Below are 22,319 nucleotides of genomic sequence, written 5' to 3'. Positions count from 1 at the left end.
TGGTCTTTATTATGTTGAGGAAATTTCCCTCTATGCCTACATTCTGCAGGGTTTTTATCATAAATGGGTGTTGAATTTTGTCGAAAGCTTTCTCTGCAACTATTGAGATGATCATATGGTTTTTCTTCTTCAATTTGTTAATATGGTGTTTCACATTGATTGATTTGCATATATTGAAGCATCCTTGCATTCTTGGAATAAACACCACTTGATCATGGTGTATGATCCTTTTACTGTGCTGTTGGATTCTGTTTGCTAGTATTTTACTGAGGATTTTTGCATCTATGTTCATCAGTGATATTGGCCTGTAGTTTTCTTTCTTTGTGACACCCTTGCCTGGTTTTGGTATCAAGGTGATGGTGGCCTTGTAGAATGAGTTTGGGACTGCTCCTCCCTCTGCTACATTTTGGAAAGAGTTTGAGAAGGATAGGTGTTAGCTCTTCTCTAAATGTTTGATAGAATTCGCCTGTGAAACCATCTGGTCCTGGGCTTTTGTTTGTTGGAAGTTTTTTAATCACAGTTTCAATTTCAGTGCTTGTGATTGGTCTATTTATATTTTTTTCTTTTTTCCTGGTTCACTCTTTGCAGGTTGTGCATTTCTAAGAATTTGTCCATTTCTTCCTGGTTGTCCATTTTATTGGCATAGAGTTGCTTGTAGTGTCTCTCATGGTCTTTTGTATTTCTGCAGTGTCAGTTGTTATTTCTCATTTTTTATTTTTAATTCTATTGATTTGAGTCTTCCTTTTTTTCTTGATGAGTCTGGCTAATGGTTTATCCATTTTGTTTATCTTCTCAAAGAATCAGCTTTTAGTTTTATTGATCTTTGCTATCATTTCCTTCATTTCCTTTTCATTTATTTCTGATCAGATCTTTATGATTTCTTTCCTTCTGCTAACTTTGGGGTTTTTTTGTTCTTCTTTCTCTAATTGCTTTCCGTGCAGGGTCAGGTTGTTTACTCGAGATGTTTCCTGTTTCTTAAGGTGGGATTGTATTGCTATAAACTTTCCCCTTAGAACTGCTTTTGCTGCGTCCCATAGGTTTTGGGTCGTCGTGACTCCATTGTCAATTGTTTCTAGGTATTTTCTTTTTCCTCTTTAATTTCTTCAGTGGTCACTTCGTTATTGAGTAGTGTATTGTTTAGCCTCCATGTGTTTGTAGTTTTTACAGATCTTTTCCTGTAATTGTTGTCTAGTCTCATAGCATTGTGGTCGGAAAACATACTTGATACAATTTCAATTTTCTTAAATTTACCAAGGCTTGATTTGTGACACAAGATATGAACTATCCAAGAGAATATTCCATGAACACTTGAGAAAAATGTGTATTCTGTTGTTTTTGCATGGAATGTCCTATAAATATCAATTAAGCCCATCTTGTTTAATGTATCATTTAAAGCTTGTGTTTCCTTATTTATTTTCATTTTGGATGATCTGTCCATTGGTGAAAGTGGGGTGTTAAAGTCCGCTACTATGAGTGTGTTACTGTTGATTTCCCCTTTTATGGCTGTCAGTATTTGCCTTATGTATTGAGGTGCTCCTATGTTGGGTGCATAAATATTTACAATTGTTATATCTTCTTCTTGGATTGATCCCTTGATCATTATGTAGTGTCCTTCTTTGTCTCTTCTTGTAGTCTTTATTTTAAAGTCTATTTTGTCTGATATAAGAATTGCTACTCCAGCTTTCTTTTGATTTCCATTTGCATGGAATATCTTTTTCCATCCCCTTACTTTCAATCTGTATGTGTCTCTAGGTCTGAAGTGGGTCTCTTGTAGACAGCATATCTATGGGTCTTGTTTTTGTATCCATTCAGCCACTCTGTGTCTTTTGGTGGGAGCATTTAGTCCATTTACATTTAAGGTAATTATTGATATGTATGTTCCTATTCCCATTTCCTTAATTGCTTTGGGTTCGTTATTGTAGGTGTTTTCCTTCTGTTGTGTTTCTTGCCTAGAGAAGTTCCTTTAGCATTTGGTGTAAAGCTGGTTTGGTGGTGCTGAACTCTCTCGGCTTTTGCTTGTCTGTAAACATTTTAATTTCTCCATCAAATCTGAATGAGATCCTTGCTGGGTAGAGTAATCTTGGTTGCACGTTTCTCTCCTTCATCACTTTAATTATGTCTGGCCACTCCCTTCTGGCTTGTAGAGTTTCTGCTGAGAGATCAGCTCTTAACCTGATGGGGATTCCCTTGTGTGTTATTTGTTGTTTTTGCCTTGCTGCTTTTAATATGATTTCTTTGTGTTTAATTTTTGACAGTTTGATTAATATGTGTCTTGGTGTATTTCTCCTTGGATTTATTCTGTATCGGACTCTCTGTGCCTCCTGGACTTGATTAACTATTTCCTTTCCCATATTGGGGAAGTTTTCAACTATAATCTCTTCAAATATTTTCTCACTCCCTTTCTTTTTCTCTTCTTCTTCTGGAACCCCTATAATTCGAATGTTGGTGCGTTTAATGTTGTCCCAGAGGTCTCTGAGACTGTCCTCTGTTCTTTTCATTCTTTTTTCTTTATTTTGCTCTGCATCAGTTATTTCCACTATTTTATCTTCCACCTCACTTATCCGTTCTTCTGCCTCAGTTATTCTGCTATCGATCCCATCTAGAGTATTTTTCATTTCATTTATTGTGTTTTTAATTGATGCTTGATTCATCTTTAGTTCTTCTAAGTCCTTGTTAACTGTTTTTTGCATTTTGTCTATTCTACTTCCAAGATTTTGGATCTTGGAAATAGAATCTTGGATCATCCTTACTATCATTATTCTGAATTCTTTTTCAGGTAGACTGCCTATTACCTCTTCATTTGTTAGGTCTGGTAGGTTTTTATCTTGCTCCTTCACCTGCTGTGTGTTTTTCTGTCTTCTCATTTTGCTTACCTTACTGTGTTTGGGGTCTCCTTTTTGCAGGCTGCAGATTCGTAGTTCCCATTGTTTTTGGTGTCTGTCCCGAGTGGCTAAATTTGTTTCAGTAGGTTGTGTAGGCTTCCTGGTGGAGGAGACTAGTGCCTGTGTTCTGGTGTTTGTGGCTCTATCTTGTCTTTTTGGTGGACAGGTCCACGTCTGGTGGTGTGCTTTGGGGTGACTGTGTCCTTATTATGTTTTTAGGCAGCCTCTCTGTTAATTGGTGTTATTGTGTTCCTGTCCTGCCAGTTGCTTGGCATAGGGTGACCATCACTGCACCTTGCTGGTCGTTGACAGAAGCTGGGTGATGGTGTTGAGCTCGAGATATCTGGGAGAATTTCGTCGCTTGATATTATGTGGAGTTGGGAGGTCTCTTGTGGACCCATGTCCCAAAGTTGGCTCTCCCACTTCAGAGGCACAGCACTGACTCCTGGCTGCAGCACCAAGAGCCTTTCATCTACCTGGCTCAGAATAAAAGGGAGAAAATGTAGGAAGAAAGAATTAGTAGAAAAAAGAAAGAGAGAGAGAGAGAAAGGTAGAAGGAAAGAAAGGAAGGAAGGAAGGAAGGATGGAAAGAAAGAAAGAAAGACAGGAGGGCGGGAGGGAGGAAGGAAGGAAAGAAAGAGAGAAAGAAAGAAAGGAGGGTAAGAGGGAGAGAGGGAGGAAGGGAAGGTAGGATAAAAAGAAAGAGAGCAGATAAAATAAAATAGAATAAAGTATAAAATATAGTAGCATTATTAAAATTAAAAAGTAATTATTCAAAGAAAAACGGTCAGATAGAACCCTGGGACATATGGTGGAAGCAAAGCTCTACAGAGAAAATCTCACACAGAAGCATACACATACACGTTCAGAAAAAGAAAACAGGGGGAAAATATCGAAAATCTTGCTGTCAAAGTCCACCTCCTCAATTTGGGATAATTCGTTGTAAAAAAAAGGAAAAGAGGAAAAAGTCTGAAATCTTGCCCTCAAAGTCCACCTCCTTAATTTGGGATAATTCGTTGTAAAAAGAGGAAAATGGGAAAAAATCTTAAATCTTGTCCTCAAAGTCCACCTGCTCAATTTGGGATGATTCGCCATCCATTCATGCACTCCAAAGACGCAGGGCACATCAAGCGGAATGTGGAGCTTTAATCCACTGCCTCCGAGGCTGCACAGAGAGATTTCCCTGTCTCTTCTCTGCTCTCACAGCTCCTGGGTCTCAGCCTTGTACCTGGCCCTGCCTCTGCGCGTAGGTCGCCGGAGGGCATCCTTTCTTCGCTCAGACAGGATGGGTTTAAAGGAGCCACTGATTCGGGGGCTCTGGCTCACTCAGGCCGAGGGGAGGGAGGGGCACGCAGTGCGGGGCGGGCCTGCGGCGGCAGAGGCCGGGGTGACGTTGCACCAGCCCGAGGCACTCTGTGAGCTTTCCTGGGGAAGCCGTCCCTGGGTCCCGGGACCCCGGCAGTGGCGGGCTGCACAGGTTCCCCAGAAAGGGGAGTGGACACTGACCTGCGCTCACACACAGGCCTTGTGGTTGCGGCAGCAGCAGCCCCAGCATCCCACGCCCGTCTCCGGAGTCTGCGCCTTTAGCCACAGCTCGCGCCCGTCTCTGGAGCTTCTTTAAGCAGCACTCTTAATGTCCTCTCTTCACGCACCAGGAAACCAAAGGGATGGAAAAGTCTCTTGCCTCTTCGGCAGCTCCAGACCCTTTCCTCGGACTCCCTCCGGGCTAGCCGTGGTGCACTAACCCCTTCAGGCTCTCTTCCTGCCGCCAGCCCCAGTCCTCTCCCTGCGCTCTGACTGAAACCCGATACCCGAGCCTCAGCTCCCAGCCCCGCCCGCCCCAGCAGCCGAGCAGACAAGCCTCTCTGGCTGATGTGTGCCTGAGGGCACCGATCCTCTCTGCTGTAATCTCTCCACTTTGCCCTCCGCACCCCTGTTGCTGTGCTCTCCTCCGCTACTCCGAAGCTTTCCCCCTCCACCACCTGCAGTCTCTGCCCACATAGGGGCTTCTAGTGGGTGGAAACCTTTCCTCCTTCACGACTCCCTCCCACTGGTGCAGGTCCCATCCCTATCCTTTTGTCTCTGTTTATTCTTTTTTCTTTTGCCCTACCCAGGTATGCGGGGAGTTTCTTGCCTTTTGGGGGGTCTGAGGTCTTCTGTCAGCGTTCAGTAGGTGTTCTGTAGCAGTTGTTCCATGTGTAGATGAATTTCTGATGTATCTGTGGGGAGGAAGTTGATCTCCGTATCTTACTCTTCCGCCATCTTCCTCCATCCCCACCTGCATTGTAGTTTTGATTTGCATTTCTATAATGATTAATGATGTTGAGCATTCTTTCATATGTTTATTGGCCATCTGTATATCTTCTTGGAGAAATGTTTATTTAGGTCTTCTGCCCATTTCTGGACTGGGTTGTTTGTTTTTTTTTGATATTGAGCTGCATGAGCTGCTTGTAAATTTTGGAGATTAATCCTTTGTCAGTTGCTTCATTTGCAAATATTTTCACCCATTCTGAGGGTTGTCTTTTCGTCTTGTTTATGGTTTCCTTTGTTGTGCAAAAGCTTTTAAGTTTAATTAGGTCCCATTTGTTTATTTTTGTTTCTATTTCCATTTATCTAGGAGGTGGGTCAAAAAGGACCTTGCTTTGATTTATGTCAGAGTGTTCTGCCTATGATTTCCTCTAAGGCTTTGATAGGGTCTGACCTTACATTTAGGACTTTAATCCATTCTGAGTTTATTTTAGTGTATGGTGATAGGGAGTGTTCTAATTTCATACTTTTACATGGACCTGTCCAGTTTTCCCAGCAGCACTATTGAAGAGGCTGTCTTATTTCCACTGTATATTCTTGCCTCCTTTATCAAAGATAAGGTGACAGTATGTGAGTGAGTTTATCTCTGGGCTTTGTATCCTGTTCCGCTGATCTATATTTCTGTTTGTGTGCCAGTACCATACTGTCTTGATTACTGTAGCTTTGTAGTATAGTGTGAAGTCAGGGAGCCTGATTCCTCCAGCTCCGTTTTTCTTTCTCAAGATTGCTTTGGCTATTCAGTGTCTTTTTTGTTTCCATACAAATTGTGAAATTTTTTGTTCTAGTTCTTTGAAATATGTCAGTGGTAATTTGATAGGGATTTCATTGAATCTGTAGAATGCTTTGGGTAGTAGAGTCATTTTCACAATATTGATTCATCTAATCCAAGAACATGTTATATCTCTCCATCTATTTGTATCATCTTTAACTTCTTTCATCAATGTCTTATAATGTTTGGCACACAGGTCTTTGTCTCCTTAGGTAGGTTTATTCCTAGGTATTTTATTCTTTTGGTTGCAATGGTAAATTGGAGTGTTTTCTTAATTTCACTTTCAGATTTTTCATCATTACTGTATATGAATGCAAGAGATTTTCGTGCATTAGTTTTGTATCCTGGAAATTTAGCAAAGTCATTGACTACCTCTAGTAGTTTTGTGGTAGCATCTTTAGGATTCTCTCTGTATATTATCTTGTCATCTGCAAACAGTGACAGCTTTACTTCTTCTTTTCCAATTTGGATTTCTTTTATTTATTTTTCTTCTGTTTGCTGTCACTGAAACTTCCAAAGTATGTTGAATAATAGTGGTGAGAGTGGTCAACTTTGACTTGTTCCTGATTTTATTGGAAGTGCTTTCAGTTTTTCACCGTTGAGGACAATGCTGGCTGTGGGTTTGTCATATATGGCCTTTATCATGTTGAGGTAAGTTCCCTCTATGCCTACTTTCTGCAGGGATTTTATCATAAATGTGTGTTGAATTTTGTCAAAAGCTTTCTCTGCATCTACTGTGATGATCATATGCTTTTTCTCCTTCAATTTGTTAATATGGTGTATCACATTGATTGATTTGCATATATTGAAGAATCCTTGCATGCCTGGGATAAACCCCAATTGATCATGGTGTATGATCCTTTTAATGTGTTGTTGGATTCTGTTTGCTACTATTTTGTTGAGGATTTTTGCATTTGTGCTCATCAGTGATATTGGTCTCTAGTATTCCTTTTTGTGACATCTTTGTCTGGTTTTCGTATCAGGGTGATGTTGGCCTCACAGAATGTGTTTAGGAGTGTTCCTCCCTGTGTTATATTTTGGAAGAGTTTGAGAAGGATAGGTGTTAGCTCTTCACTAAGTGTTTCATAGAATTTGTCTGTGATGCCATCTGTTCCTGGTGTTTTGTTTGTTGGAAGATTTTTAGTCACAGTTTCAATTTCAGTGCTTGTGATTGGCTGTTCCTATTTTCTATTTCTTCCTGTTTCTGTCTCGGAATGCTGTGAATTCCTAAGAATTTGTCCATTTCATCCAGGTTGTCAGTTTTATTGGCATATATTTGCTTTTAGTAATCTCTCATGATCCTTTGTATTTCTGTGGTGTCATTTGTTACTTCTCCTTTTTCATTTCTCATTCTATTGATTTGAGTCTTCCCCCTTTTTTTCTTCATGAGTCTGGCTAATGGTTTATCAATTTTGTTTTTCCTCTCATAGAACCAGACTTTAGTTTTATTGATGTTTGCTATCATTTCCTTCTTTTCTTTTTCATTTATTTCTGATCTGATCTTTATGGTATGTTTCCTTCTGCTAACTTTAGGGATTTTTTGATCTTCTTTCTCTAATTGCTTTAGGTGTAAGGTTAGGTGATTTATTTGAGATGTTTCTTGTTTCTTATGGTACGATGGTATTGCTATAAAATTCCCTCTTACAACTGTTTTTGCTGCATCCTATAACTTTTGGGTCATCGTGTTTTCATTGTCATTTATTTCTAGGTATTTTTTGATTTCCTCTTTGATTTCTTCAGGGATCTCTTGGTTATTAAGTAGTGTATTGTTTAGCCTCCATGTGTTTGTATTTTTACAGAGTTTTTCCTGTAATTCATATCTAGTCCCATAACATTGTAGTCAGAAAAGATACTTGATATGATTTCAATTTTCTTAAATTTATCAAGGCTTGACTTGTGACCCAAGATATGATCTATCCTGGAGAATGTTCCATGAGCACTTGGGAAAAAGTATATTCTGTTGTTTTTGGTTGGAATATCCAATAAATATCAATTAAGTCAATCTTATTTAATGTATCATTTAAAGCTTGTGTTTCATTATTTATTTTCATTTAGGATGATCTGTGCATTGTTGAAAGTGGGGTGTTAAAGTCCCCTAATATGATTGTGTTTCTGTTGATATCCCCTTTTATGGCTGTTACTATTTGCCTTATGTGTTGAAGTGCTCCTATGTTGGGTGCATAAATATTTACAATTGTTATATCTTCTTGCATTGGTCCCTTGATCATTATGTATTGTCCTTCTTTGTCTCTTGTAATACTCTTTGTTTAAAGTCTATTTTGTCTGATATGAAAATTACTACTCCAGCTTTCTTTTGATTTCCATTTGCATGGAATATCTTTTCCCATTCCCGTACTTTCAGTCTTTAAGTGTTTCTAGATCTGAAGTGTGTCTCTTGTAGATAGCATATAAATGGGTACTCTTCTTGTATCGATTTAGCCAGCCTATGTCTTTTGGTTGGAGCATTTAATCCATTTACATTTAAGGTAATTATCAATATGTACATTCTCATTGCCATTTTCTCAATTGTTTTGGATTTGTTTTTGTAGGTCTTTTTTTCTTCCTTTTCTCCTTTGTTCTCTTCTCTTCTGGTTTGATTACTTCCTTTAGTGTTGTGTATGGATTCATTTTTCTCATTTCTGTGTATATCTATTACAGATTTTTGGTTTGTGGTTACCATGAGGCTTGATATAACGTCTATGTATATGCATGACTTTTTATGTTGCTGATCTCTTAATTTCAAATACATTACAAACATCCTGCATTTGTACTCTCCTCCTTTTTTGATTATTGGTTTAGATATTGTACTTGTGTGTGGATGGTTTTCTAACTTTACTGTATGTTAGCCTTTATGTGTGAGCTTTCCCACTTTGTAATTTCCTTGTTTCTAATTGTGGGCTTTTCTTTTCTGCCTAGAGAATTTCCTTAAGCAGTTATTATAAAAATGATTTGGTGGTGCTGAATTGTTTTTGCTTTTGTTTGTCTTTAAAGCTTTTGATTTCTCCATCAAATCTGAACAAGAGCATTGCTGGGTAAAGTATTCTTGCTTGTAGGTTTTTCCCTTTCATCACTTTAAATATATTTGCCACTCCCTTCTGGCCTGCAGAGTTTCTGTTAAAAAATCAGCTGATAACTTTATGGGCATCCCCAAAGTTTTATTTATTGCTTTTCTCTCACTGCTTTTAATATTTTCTCTTTATCTTTAATTTTTGATTATTTGATTACTGTGTGTCTCAGCATGTTGTTCCTTGGGTTGAGACTATATGATATTCTCTGTACTTCCTGAATTTGGGTGACTGCTTCTTTTCCATGTTAGGGAAATTTTTGGCTATTATCTCTTCAAATACCTTCTCATGCTCTTTTTCTCTCTCTTCTCCTTCTGGGACCGCTATAATATGAATCATGGTGCATTTGGTGTTGTCACAGAGGTCTCTTAAACTGTCCTTATTTTTTTCATTTTTTTTCTTTATTCTGTTCTGAGGCAGTGCTTTCTAACACTCTGTCTTCTAGCTCACTTATCCATTCTTCTGCCTCATTTATTCTGCTATTGATTTCTTCCAATGTGTTTTTCTTTTTAGTTATTGTATTCTTCAACTCCATTTGAAGAATTCTTCAACTAATTCTTTGTTAAAAACATTTTGTAACGTCTCACTCTGTGCCTCCATTCTTTTCCTGAGTTCTTGATTCATGCTTATGATCATTACTCAGAACTCTTTCTCAGGTCGATTGCCTATCTCCACTTCAGTTCATTGTTCTTCTGGAGTTTTATCTTGTTCCTTCATCTGGAACTTATTCCTCTGCTATTCCATTTTGTTTAAATTTCTATTTGTATTTTTATGTATGTAATAGTTTAGTTACACTTCTTGAACTTGGAGAGGTGGTCTTCTGCTGGTGATGTCCTATAAGTCCCAGCAGTACACTCCCTGTTGTTACCAAAGTGCCAGGGACCTATCGGTCCCGAGGTAGGTTCTGATGTGTTTGCAGACTCTGTTCTGCAAACTACAGGATCATAGTTTCCTCCCTTCTGGTGTCTGCCCTCTGCTGCATAAGCCTGGCCAAGATGCTTGTGTAGGCTTCCTAGTGGGAGGGGTTGGTGCCTGCCCATTGGTGGGTGAAGTTGTGTCTTGGCCCTCTGGTGGGCAGGGCGGTTGGTGGCTGTGGGCACAGAAAGACTTTAGGCAGCCTGTCTGTTGATAGGTGGGATTGTAGTCCCACTCTGTTGTTGGTTTGGCCTGAGGCATCCCAGCACTGGAGCTTACAGGCTGTTGGGTGGGGCCAGGCCTTGGTGCTAATGTCCCAAGCAAGATGTCAGTCTTCAGATGAGTACTCCTGGATATTTTCACCACCAGCTTTTATGTCCCAAGAGAGAGCCACCACCACCACCCGCCTCCCCAGGAGACCCTTTAAGATCAGCAGGTATGTCTGCCCAGGCTCCTATGGAATCACTGCTTTTGTGCTGAGACCTGGTGTGTGTGGGACCTTGCATGTGCCCTACAAGGGTGGAGTCTTTGTTTCTCCCAGTCCTGAGGATTTCTTGTGATGAAGATCCACTGGACTTCAAAGCCAAATGCTCTGGGGTTTCCTTCTAATATTAGACCCCCAGGCTGGAGACCCTTATAACAGGCTCAGAATTCTCACTCCAATGGGAGAATTTCTGTGATATAATTATTCTTCAGTTTGCGAGTTGCCTGCCAGGGGGTATGGGATTTGATTATATCTCAGGTGCACCCCTCCTACTATCTCGTTGTGATTTCTTCCTTGTCTTTGGATGTAGAATGTGCCTTTTGGTAGGTTCCAGTGTTTTTTTATTGATGGTTGTTCAGAAGTTATTTGTGATTTTGTTGTTCTCATGGGAGGAGGTGAGCTGAAGGTTTTCCATTCCACCTTCTTCTCTTCTGACTGTATCAATATTCTTTTTTTAACCTTTTATTATTTTATTTTATTTTTTAGCATCTTTATTGGAGTATAATTGCTTTACAATGGTGTGTTATTTTCTGCTTTATAACAAAGTGAATCAGCTATACATATACATATATCCCCATATCTCCTCCCACTGGCATCTCCCTCTCTCCCACACTCCCTATCCCACCCCTCTAGGTGGTTACAAAGCACCGAGCTGATCTTCCTGTGCTATGCGGCTACTTCCCACTAGCTATCTATTTTATATTTGGTAATGTATATATGTCTATGACATTCTCTCACTTTGTCCCAGCTTACCCTTCTCCCTCCCTGTGTCCTCAAGTTCATTCTCTGGTAGGTCTGTGTCTCTATTCCCAGTCTGTCCCTAGGGTCTTCATGACCTCTTTTTTTTCTTTTTAGATTCCATATACATGTGTTAGCATACAGTATTTGTTTTTATCTTTCTGACTTACTTCACTCTGTATGACAGAGTCTAGGTCCATCCACCACACTACAAATAACTCAGTTTCATTTCTGTTTAGGCTAATATTCCATTGTATATATGTGCCACATCTTCTTTATCTGTTCATCTGTCGATGGACACTTAGAATGCTTTGTATCAATATTTTTAAACCATACATAAATGGATAACATGATATGTACATATGTTATAATATGATATATTTTATTAAAATATTTAAATATATAAATAAAATAGTACATGATAGAAATGCATAGATTAGATAACCTCCCTCACCTGTCCCCAAATATTTAATCATTAGACTAGATAAAAATTCCATTTTTAATGATAAGTGGATGTAGCCTCACATAATGTATGTGAAAGGGCTAAAATAAAGCCCCTTTTTTGCTAGAACCAGGGATTTCTTAAATAGTTTACAGCACAAGTAAGAAAGTGCCTATGACCCTGTATAATGTGGGAGATGTTTTCTAAAACATCTAAACATCAGACTCTTTCTGAAACTGCTCTCTCCATCAAAAATCAGAGTAGGGTAAAATTCTTCCCATATTTATAGGGCAGCTGAGATATACATTGGGCAGAAAAGAAGATATGCAGCATTAAAGATAGTGACTGTATCAGATAGCCATAAAATCAAAGCAAAGAAGCAGAAAAATCTACTTTTCCAGCAGCTGCATCTGAAATCTTACTGTGTCTTGTAGGCAAGCAACCTCCTTAGAAATGGAATTAATGAATGCATGTCATTTAAGAAGAGCACTTATTCAATTAAAGACAGAGGTACAAACTTATCTGTGATGTACTTGTTTAGATTTTTGAATATATGTGGTGGTTTATGTATATGCACATTCATATTTAACTTTAATTCAGTAAATTATGTACTTTTCTAATGGTATACTGTGGATTTAATAATTTTCAAATTATTTTTTTCACTTTCTTTATAAAGTATTGGGTTAAAAATCATTCTTGGTAGGCTGGTGGAATAGACAGACATGCCAGTTATTATCTTACCTTCTTCTTAGACAAACTGCAGCACCAAGAATTCCTGGAAGTGATAGCCTTATATCATGAGACACCAAAATATCCCTCAAGAAATGTCTCTAATCAATAATTTTACTTTTCACCCTAAGAACATAGAAAAAGACGGACAAAGTAAAACCAAAGAAAGCACAAAGAAAGAACAATAAAGTTTAGAATGGAAATAAACAAAATAGAGAATAGAAAAACAATAGATAGAATCAATGAAAACCAAACTGACAAATTTTCAGCTACACTGATGAAGAAAGAAAAAGTTCAAATCACTAGACTCAGAAATAAAAGAGAGGACATTACTGCCAACATTATGAAATGAAATGCATTATGAAGGAACCCCATGAGCAATTTTATGCCAATAAATTATATAACTTAGGTGAAATGGACAAATTCTTAGAAATACACAAATTACCAAAATTGACTGAAGAAGAAATAGAAAACCCAAATAGGCCTATAATAAATAAAGAAATTGAATTAATAATAACTACCAACAAAGAAAGCCTAGTCTCAGATGAATTCACTGGTACATTTCCCAAACATTTAAAGAAGAATTAGCAAAGATCCTTCTCAAACATTTTAAAATGTGAAGTGGAAGGAACACTTACCAACTAATTCTATGAGGCCAGTATTTGCCTGATACCAAAACACACAAAGACATTACAAGAAAACTAGAGACCAATATCGCTTATGAATATACACACAAAAATCCTCAACAAAATACTAGCAAACTGAACCCAGCAACATATAAAAAGTATTATATAAGACTATACAGCATGATCAAGTGGTATTTATCCCAGGAAAACATGGTTGATATAACATTTGAAAATCAATGTAATACAGCATATTAATAGAATAAATTTTTTAAAAACCCCACATGATCAGCTTGCCAGATGAAAAAAAGCACTGGACATAATCTAATATGCTTTCTTGATAAAAACATTCAGCAAACTAGGAATAGAAGGAAACTTCCTCAACCTGATAAAGGAAATCTATGAAAAACACACATCTAACATCTTAATGATGAAAAACTGAAAGCTTTCCCCCAAGACCAAGAACAAGACAAAGATGTCCACTTTTACCACTACTACTCAGCAATGTACTGCAGGTTCTACCCAAGACTATGAGGCAATAAAATAAATAAAAGGCATTGGGATTGTAAAAGAAGAAGTAAACCTATATTCACAGATGGCACAATTTCATATGTAGAAAATCCTAAGGAATCCATAAAAAATTTGGTGCTAATGAATAAGTTCAGCAAGGTTGCAGAATACAAGATGAATATAAAAAAATCAATTGTATTTCTATACAATAATAATGAAATGTATGAAAATGAAATTAAGCAAATACATTCATAATAGGATCAAAATAATAAAATACTTAGGAATAAGTTTAACAAAAAACGTGGAATATGTATACTGAAAGCTATAAAATATTGACTGGTTTATGGAAATATTATCAACAGAGAGCAGAGAAAAGTAGAATACAGAGCCCAATTAAGTATAGGGAAGTTCCTTTAGTTCCCTACATTCCAGAGTCAGTTCTCACCAAGCCCTGCTCTCTTCTATTTCCTATCCTTTCAGTCATTCATTCTATCCATCCATTCTTTCATTCATACAGCAAACGTTACTTGAATAACTGTTATATGCCAAACATTATTCTAAGTGTCAGTAATGTATTGGTAAATAAAACAAAGGCATTTCCTCTCATGAAGATTACATTCTAGTGGGAGATAGACAACAAACAATACATTTTAAAAGTAAATTACTCAAATGGCAGAAGGTAAAAATTACTGTTGAAAAAAGAAGGAAAAGTAAGTATAAAGGAGACTGACAACGTGGGCTACAGGTGAAGTAGATGGGTTGGTGAGTAAGGTGAGATTTAACTAAAGACTTGAAGGAGGGACTTCCTTCGTGGTGCAGTGGTTAAGTCTCTGTGCTCCCAATTCAGGAAGCCCAGGTTCAGGGAACTAGCTCTCACATTCATGCCACAGCTAAGAGTTCACATGCCACAGCTAAACAGCCTGTAAGCCACAACTGAGGAGCTCGCCTGCCATGACTAAGACCCAGTGCAACCAAATAAATAAATATATATTTAAAAAAAGAAGGAAGTGAAAGATGTGTCCCTGTACATTTGTGGAGATGGTGAGGTGGTAGAGGCTAGTATACACATATAACAGCCGGGACAAATGCCTTAATGCAGGATTGTGCCTAGAATATTCAAGTAATAATCGTGAGGATGCAAATGTGGTTGGAATCGAATGGGCTGAAATATAGAGAATAGTAGGAGATGAAGTTAGAGACATGACATGGGGGTGATAGAGATTATGTAGGGCTTTGTAGTTAGATCATTTTGATAGAACTTTGGCTTACACCCTAAGGGAAATGCAGAACTATTAGAGAATGTTGATCAAAGGAGTGATTTAATCTAAGATTTTAAAGAATTACAATAGCTGCTGTGTTGAGGATAGACTGTAAGGACAAGGATGAAGCACAGAAACAAGCTAGAGGCTATAGCAAACATACAAATGAAAAATGATGGTGGCTTGGATTAGAGTTATAGCACTGGATATGGTGAGAAGTGATCAAATGTAAATCAATGCTATTGGCTCACAAATCAGATGTAGGGTTTGAGAAAAGGTGAGAAACCAAAGATTACCCCACTATTTCTGACCTGATAAGCTGGAAGCATGAATGTTCATCAAATTACGTATGATATCATTTCAACAAACCCCCTTTACATCTTAAATAAGGTAAGTACATGGATGTTTGTTTCTTTCAACCAAATGATTACTAAGAAAGTGATATCCAGTCAGTTGGATACCAATCGACAAGTATAGTCAGGATATTTGTGCCCAGAGTAGAGTAAACAGGAAAGCAAATTCATATAAAAAATAATGCGTTGAAAAGCCTTACTCCTCTCTGGCTATGTCACATGCTACAGGGTACATTATTTTAAGTCCATATCAATCTGGAAACTGAATGAGAAAGTGAAATTCTTCAGTCTAAGAATTTCTTTACCAACAGATCCCACACTTTTCCAACCTCCTGAATGGAATTTGGTTGATGTCATCAATTGTAACAATCTGAGATATTCAGTATACCAATTAAGAAATGGGTTTGAACAAGTTGGAGGCTCAGTTCCACCAAACTGAAGAGAATGACATAACTGCTTACATTGTGAAAGTCTCCTGTTGCTGACTCTTCTTGAGACTTTTCCGTCAGAGACTGTGGAGCAAGACAAACAGTGGAGCACAAGCAGAGTTTGGAATGCCATGCCCCCACAGGCACTTGCCAGTCTGAGTTGAATAGAAACAGCAGAAGAAAGATGCTTCTACTTTTCAGAAAATTGTATTCCATTTTAGAGAAAGAACATAGTCCCCCCTATTGCTGTATTTCATAAGATCTATTTGATAAGACAGGACTGGCTTTATAATGTTTAGAGAATATCCGTGTTTCAAGTCTAAACATAATAATGAACTCTCTCCAAAATGCAAAGCTTATGGAATTTTACCTTCTTTGAAAGAAGAATTAAGATAATTCAAGACATTATATTATCAGTTCCTTCATAGTAGGGAAAGAGAAATGGAAATGAAAATGAAGGCAGGACTTACTAAACTTTCAGAAAAAAAATAGCACAAATCATGCAGCGAGTTCTTGAAGTAATGAAAATAATGTTGCTCTTTAGTTAATATAATGTATTGCTGTTTTAAAGCATATTCATGGTTGTGCTATTATCTGAAAAATAGGAAACTAAGTCTCTGAGAAGTTACGTGATTCTCCTGCTTAAGATCATTTTTCCCCCCTTAATGATATCAGAGGGAAATTAATGTAGTCTTCAAGTTGTTGCATGAGTAGGTATATCACTACTCCTTTACCTGTGGAGTGATTTTATAATTGACAACCAAGGCACCAATCAATGAAAGCACAGGAAATAACCTAGCAAAAGAAAATAGTTTCTAGGAAAATCAATAGGTAACTGTAGCATCTTAGACTGGGGATAGAGGCGAGGAAATATCTAAACTGCAAACGCTTTGGAAAACAGCACAATGTACACAGGCCTAAATGGGTAAGGTAGTTTAAACTATCAGAAGCAATCGGATCTGATGGCTGCTGCTACTGATTGATAGCCACTATAACTCTTCTCCCAAAGTACCAGTTTTGGAGGAATGTACAACACGAGGCCTGGAATTGATTTGGCAGAAAAATATGCCTTCCATGGCATGGACATATATACACTACCAAACATAAAATGGATAGCTAGGGGGAAGCAGCCGCATAGCACAGGGAGATCATTTGTGACCACCTAAAGGGGTGGGAAAGGGAGGGTGGAGGGAGGGAGATGCAAGAGGGAAGAGATATGGGAACATATGTATATGTATAACTGATTCACTTTGTTATAAAGCAGAAACTAACACACCATTGTAAAGCAATTATACTCCAATAAAGATGTTTAAAAAATGCCTTCCTTTTGCTGAGTATGGCTAGCTTATGTATACTGCTGACACAAATAGCAATTGCAAAGTCATCATGGGAATTAGCATGAGTGTCTACCTTTAGAGATATTTTAAGAACATCAGTGAATGGAAAGTGACTTCATTGACCCTATACGATAATTAATAGAAAAGGGACATTTTGGTATACATGATATTCTTATAAAAATTGTGTAGATACAAGGGGCACGTACCAAATAAATATATGCATTACAATAAACCTCTTGCACTGCTGCATGGGGCTCTCCTTAATAATGACATTAAACAGCTGAAATTATTAGTACTGCAGATGTTTCTTCAAGTAAGAGAGGCAATGTACTGATCCATCCACACTGCCTCCCGGATCCCCCTGAAAATTATAATACATATTTTAATAGAGTTGATTGAGCTTAAAGGTAAAGTCTATGGCTAGGGAACAAAATAGAGCCAACTGTACTATGAAGAGAGTAAACCTGTGGCATCAGCTGATTAACAATATTTCAATAGAGCTAACTGTCCACAGTTATGATAAAGCATAAACTGAAATGGAACAAGTATATCATTTGGCCATGAAGAGAACACATTGCTACCAGATATCTGTATTTTCTCTTTCAAACATCTGAAATTATTTGCTGCAGGTTTATTGCTAAGCTCTTGTGGCTGTCTCCACCAAAAATAAAATGATGATCAATGGAATTAAGTCTCCAAGTTAACAAATGCTAAGTCTTTCTGGTCCTTTAAAGCTATAGGAAGGGATTTCCCTGATGGTGCAGTGGTTAAGAATCCACCTGCCAATGCAGGGGGCATGGGTTTGAGCCCTGGTTTGGTAAGATCCCACATGCTACAGAGAAACTAAGCCCACGAGCCACAACTACTGAGGCCTGCATGCCTAGAGCCAGTGCTCCACAACAAAGACAAGCTACCATAGGGAGAAGCCCATGCACTGCAAAGAAGAGTAGCCTTCGCTTGCCACAACTAGAGAAAGCCTCCGTGCAGCAAAGAAGAGCCAATGCAGCCAAACATAATAATAATTAATTAATCATTTTTTAAAAATCGCCTCTAAAAAAGTTTTTAAAATAAAACTATAGGAAGAAACTTTTAAGGTTTAGAAGCTTAGAGTACTTTACTGAAACATATTCTAGATTCCATTTCTATGTCTGAGATAATGTGCGCATGATTTGGTTGAAGACAATGATTTGGACAAAATTTCCTTTCAAGATACATTCCAGTTCTATGAATCTATGTCTATCATTCTTCCTGATGTAATATAGACATGCTATATATTGGGTTTGTGATTGAGTCTACACACTCAGGTCAAAGTGATTAGAAGCATGGCTTTTGAAAGATGAAAAATTTTAAAGACAGAATATTTGATTTGGACAGAGTAAATTGTAATTGGATTCATTCCCATATTGGCTAATGTGTTTCACATACAGAAAAATCCTATTCCTCACCCACTGGCAAGTCTTTCCAGAATAAGAAAAACTTGAAAAAATCAAAAAGTCATATGTATATGTATAACTGATTCACTTTGTTATAAAGCAGAAACTAACACACCATTGTAAAGCAATTATACTCCAATAAAGATGTTAAAAAAAGTCATAAAACTATAAGAAATCAAACGAAATCCACTTGTAGGTCACAAATAGCCTTGAGACTTACTGATCAAGACATGTGACTGTGCCTAGAAACATGTGAGGTTATACTGACAGGAAAATCAAAGCTGTCAAATGGACATTAGTATTAAACAGTGAAAATAAAGGAAGTAGAATTGCCCACCATTCTTTAATGCAAAATAGGAAACAATGATTTTTTCTTAAATGGTATTACCACTGAAAGTCTTTGAAGTCCCTTCCAACTTAAGCCTCTGATGGAACTGCGAGGTCTATTGTGTCCTTCATCTAAGAGAACTTTGCCACTGATCAATTGGAATAACTGATTAACCCTTCCTCTTTCCTTCACAGTTTTAGAGATAAATAAAATGGGCAACAGAAATCAGGAATGGAATAGGTATCTCCCCCAAACTAATTTCTATCTTCATATTTGTTGTTTTAACTACCAATAGGTAAAGTTCAGCATTGTTTCAGAAGCCACTACCTGCTGATGGGTTCATAATTCATAAAAGCTAATAAGAGTGGCATCAATCCAGTGTTCATCAAGAGGCAAGGTTTTTTCTGTTGTCAATTTCAGAAATGCATTGTCTGTTCAAAGGCACAGTAAGAAAGGGAGACAGCACAAAATCTCCTTTCCTTTTAAAATATGTAAATTGAGAACAGTGTTTTAAAGCAATTGTTTGTGCTGCTTTTGGGTTGTGAATAATTTTCTCACAACTGCTGAGCCATCTGTTAAACAGAGAGGTTTTGCCTATTCAAAAAGCTAAACTTAATATTTTTTAAAAAATTTCAATAAACAGCTTTTGTTTGAATCCTCAAAACAACAAATACTCTAATAAATAACAGTTCATGGTATTCATGGGTCAAATTAAGTAGGAAGGGAAATAATCTACCCTTTGAAAAATGTTTTAAACTCTGTTTTCCGTAGAGAAAGGATAATACACTCACACCTCTGAGGTCTTTCAGCTGCACCATCTGTGGCCAAGTAAAAAATTTCCAAGTTTGACATTTCTTGTGACCTTGAAAAACTACCCCTTAAATTAAAGAATGTGAAGGACTGTGCAACCAATAACATAATTGCTAGATAGGCAGCATTCTGACCACAGATTCTTTCATAAGATCTCATCCCTGAGTAATGTTTCCAAGCTGCTAAATATAGTGTTTATATTTGTGTTAAATGAATTCTCATAAGTATAGTGATCACAATTTTTTCAACACAGCACACAACTTATTACTACCTCAATATGCATTGGTATAAGACTTTCTCATGGATTTTTAAGTGATTTGCTTTTAAATCTCCAACTTTCTTCATTTTCTTTCTTTTCTGTAGAAATAGTGCATGACTCTGGTATAATTATGTTCAAAACTGTAATATGTTTAACAACTTAATTCTATGCAGTTACACAGTGTATTACAACATAAAATATCACTTAAGTTCATACAATAGTATTTGCTGAACAACTATAATTTCCTAGTTAACCACATGCCCTGTTCTTAAATAAAGTAACAGATACTCTACTTAATTCAGAGTCCATTTTTATAATTCCCTGTGTTTCAAATTAATGTGATTTAACTATACTTATCTATTAACAGTCAATATGGTGGTCAGCACTTTTAAAAAGGAGACAATGCTATAATCAAGGCTTTCCATCTAAATGAGAACAAGTTTGTTATTTAATAGCAAGTAAAATACATCAGCTGCCCTCCTTAGATTAGAAACAGAGATGGTCAGGGCTGAAAGTAATATAAGAAAATAAACTATATTCTCATGCAAATACATATATTTTCAACACTGATTTTATTTCCTACCGTGATCACAGTACCCTCCTATGCTCTCAGGCTTTTAGGTAATGAGAAGGGGGAAGTGCATCAGATATCTAGGGACTAGAGAAGAGAAGGGAGAGACAAAGCCATAGAAAGCAACCTGTACAATTTCCAACAAAGCACTTTTATAGAAAAATAATAGCTTTAAAAAAAAACAACAGCGCAAGATGACTTTTTTTTTCTTTTTTTCTTTTTTTTTTTTTGCAGTACACGGACCTCTCACCATTGTGGCCTCTCCCCTTCTGGAGCACAGGCTCCGGATGTGCAGGCTCAGCGGCCATGGCTCATGGCCCCAGCCACTCCACAGCATGCGGGATCCTCCCAGACTGGGGCACAAACCCGTGTCCCCTGCATCGGCAGGCATACTCTCAACCACTGCGCCAACAGGGAAGCCCCAAGATGACCTTTTTATATACTTAAGTTGGCAAATATTTGAGGCTAAAATTTTGAATTTATTAGCAAGTTGGACACATTTATAATTAGCATATTGGTTAATTAATGAGATAGTGGCATGATGCAGAGAACCACTTTAGGGCAGACTTTTTGTTTTATTTTGTCTTCTTTTCTTTTCAGAATCCCTAACCCCAACTTGGTGAGAGTCACAGTAGGTGCTAAGAAACAGGTTGTTGACTGAATGGATGACAAGAATGAAAAAGGAAATCAATGATGAAAAGAGGTGTGGAAAGGGGAAGAGAAGCAAAGATAGAAGCCCAGTTGAGTTTGGCCCACATAGAAGCCATTCAAAGAATGAAACAGCCACTTGGACTTTCACACTTCCAGGAGAGTGTCACAGTATTTTCACTATCCTATGTCCCCAAACTATATTTTTAAACTACAAAGCTGATAATTTCCCTTATCTTAATGTGTATAAACAGTTCCTGGAATATTCATGGGATATTCTGATTTGTCCATAAAATATTCATTTTTATAAATTATAATAAATGTTTAATTTTGAATTTTCTCTGATTAATCCATTAAAATCTCTAATCTTCCTTCATGTGCTAGTATTAAAGATGAACTTCAATGTAAGAATGACAAAAAGTCTCCACTTCCAAATTAACTTTTTCAATTGAAATTAGAATTCAGACTTTTGGCAGAAAACAATGTTCACTGACGGCTATCACAGTTCTAACAGAGAGTAGCTATCTGTCATGAACCAATGTCTCAACTAGCCTGCCATAGTCTCTGTAAAAAACCCATTATGCCTTTAGTAAATATTTTATAAATTGGAAAACATAAAACTTCAATCAGCAAATCTGGCCTAGGCCTCCCCAGAAGCAAAAGAAAAATAAAATGTGAATGTGTCTATGTGCTCACATTTGGAATTAAATATACCTCCCTTTAAATTATGCCTACTGAAGCAATAGCTTGCAATTATTTCTAAGTATATTAAACATATTTAAGACTACTTTATTAATTATATATATAAATAGTACCAGAGTAAGAGAACCATGCAGACACTACAAATACAGGAGAAAAAATAACCTGTGAATTTTTTGTAATCCATATTTTCAAAATTCAGCATTTGACCACAGGAAGACACCTGGTGGAATTTTTAGCCTCAAAATTTGTTTTTTTTCAAATAGTTTTTAGACCACTATTCTAAAACAAACAAACAAAGTTGTAGGAAGAGGAGCGGAAGTGACAAATTAAGTAAGGAAAGTGAAAGGAGACATTCAATGGCCTCAAGGCAGAGTGATTAGAAGCATTCCTTGAATGAAGTGAAACAGTATGGTGCTGCAAGCTCAGATCTGACATTCACTAGGTTTAAAACTTTTACCATCACATCAAAAAGAATAAAATACCTAGGAATAAACCTACCTAAGGAGGTAAAAGACCTGCACTCAGAAAACTATACGACATTAACAAAAAAAAAAATTGAAGACAACACAAACAGATCGAAAGATATACTGTGTTCATGGATTGAAAGAATTAATATTGATAAAATGACCAGAATGTCCAAGGCAATCTACAGATTCATTGCAATCCCTATCAAAATATTCATAGCATTTTTCACAGAACTAGAATAAAAAATTTAAAAATTTGCATG

This window comes from Mesoplodon densirostris, chromosome X, assembly GCF_025265405.1.
Source record: "Mesoplodon densirostris isolate mMesDen1 chromosome X, mMesDen1 primary haplotype, whole genome shotgun sequence".
NCBI lineage: Eukaryota > Metazoa > Chordata > Mammalia > Artiodactyla > Ziphiidae > Mesoplodon > Mesoplodon densirostris.
Note: the sequence above shows the minus strand (reverse complement) of the source record.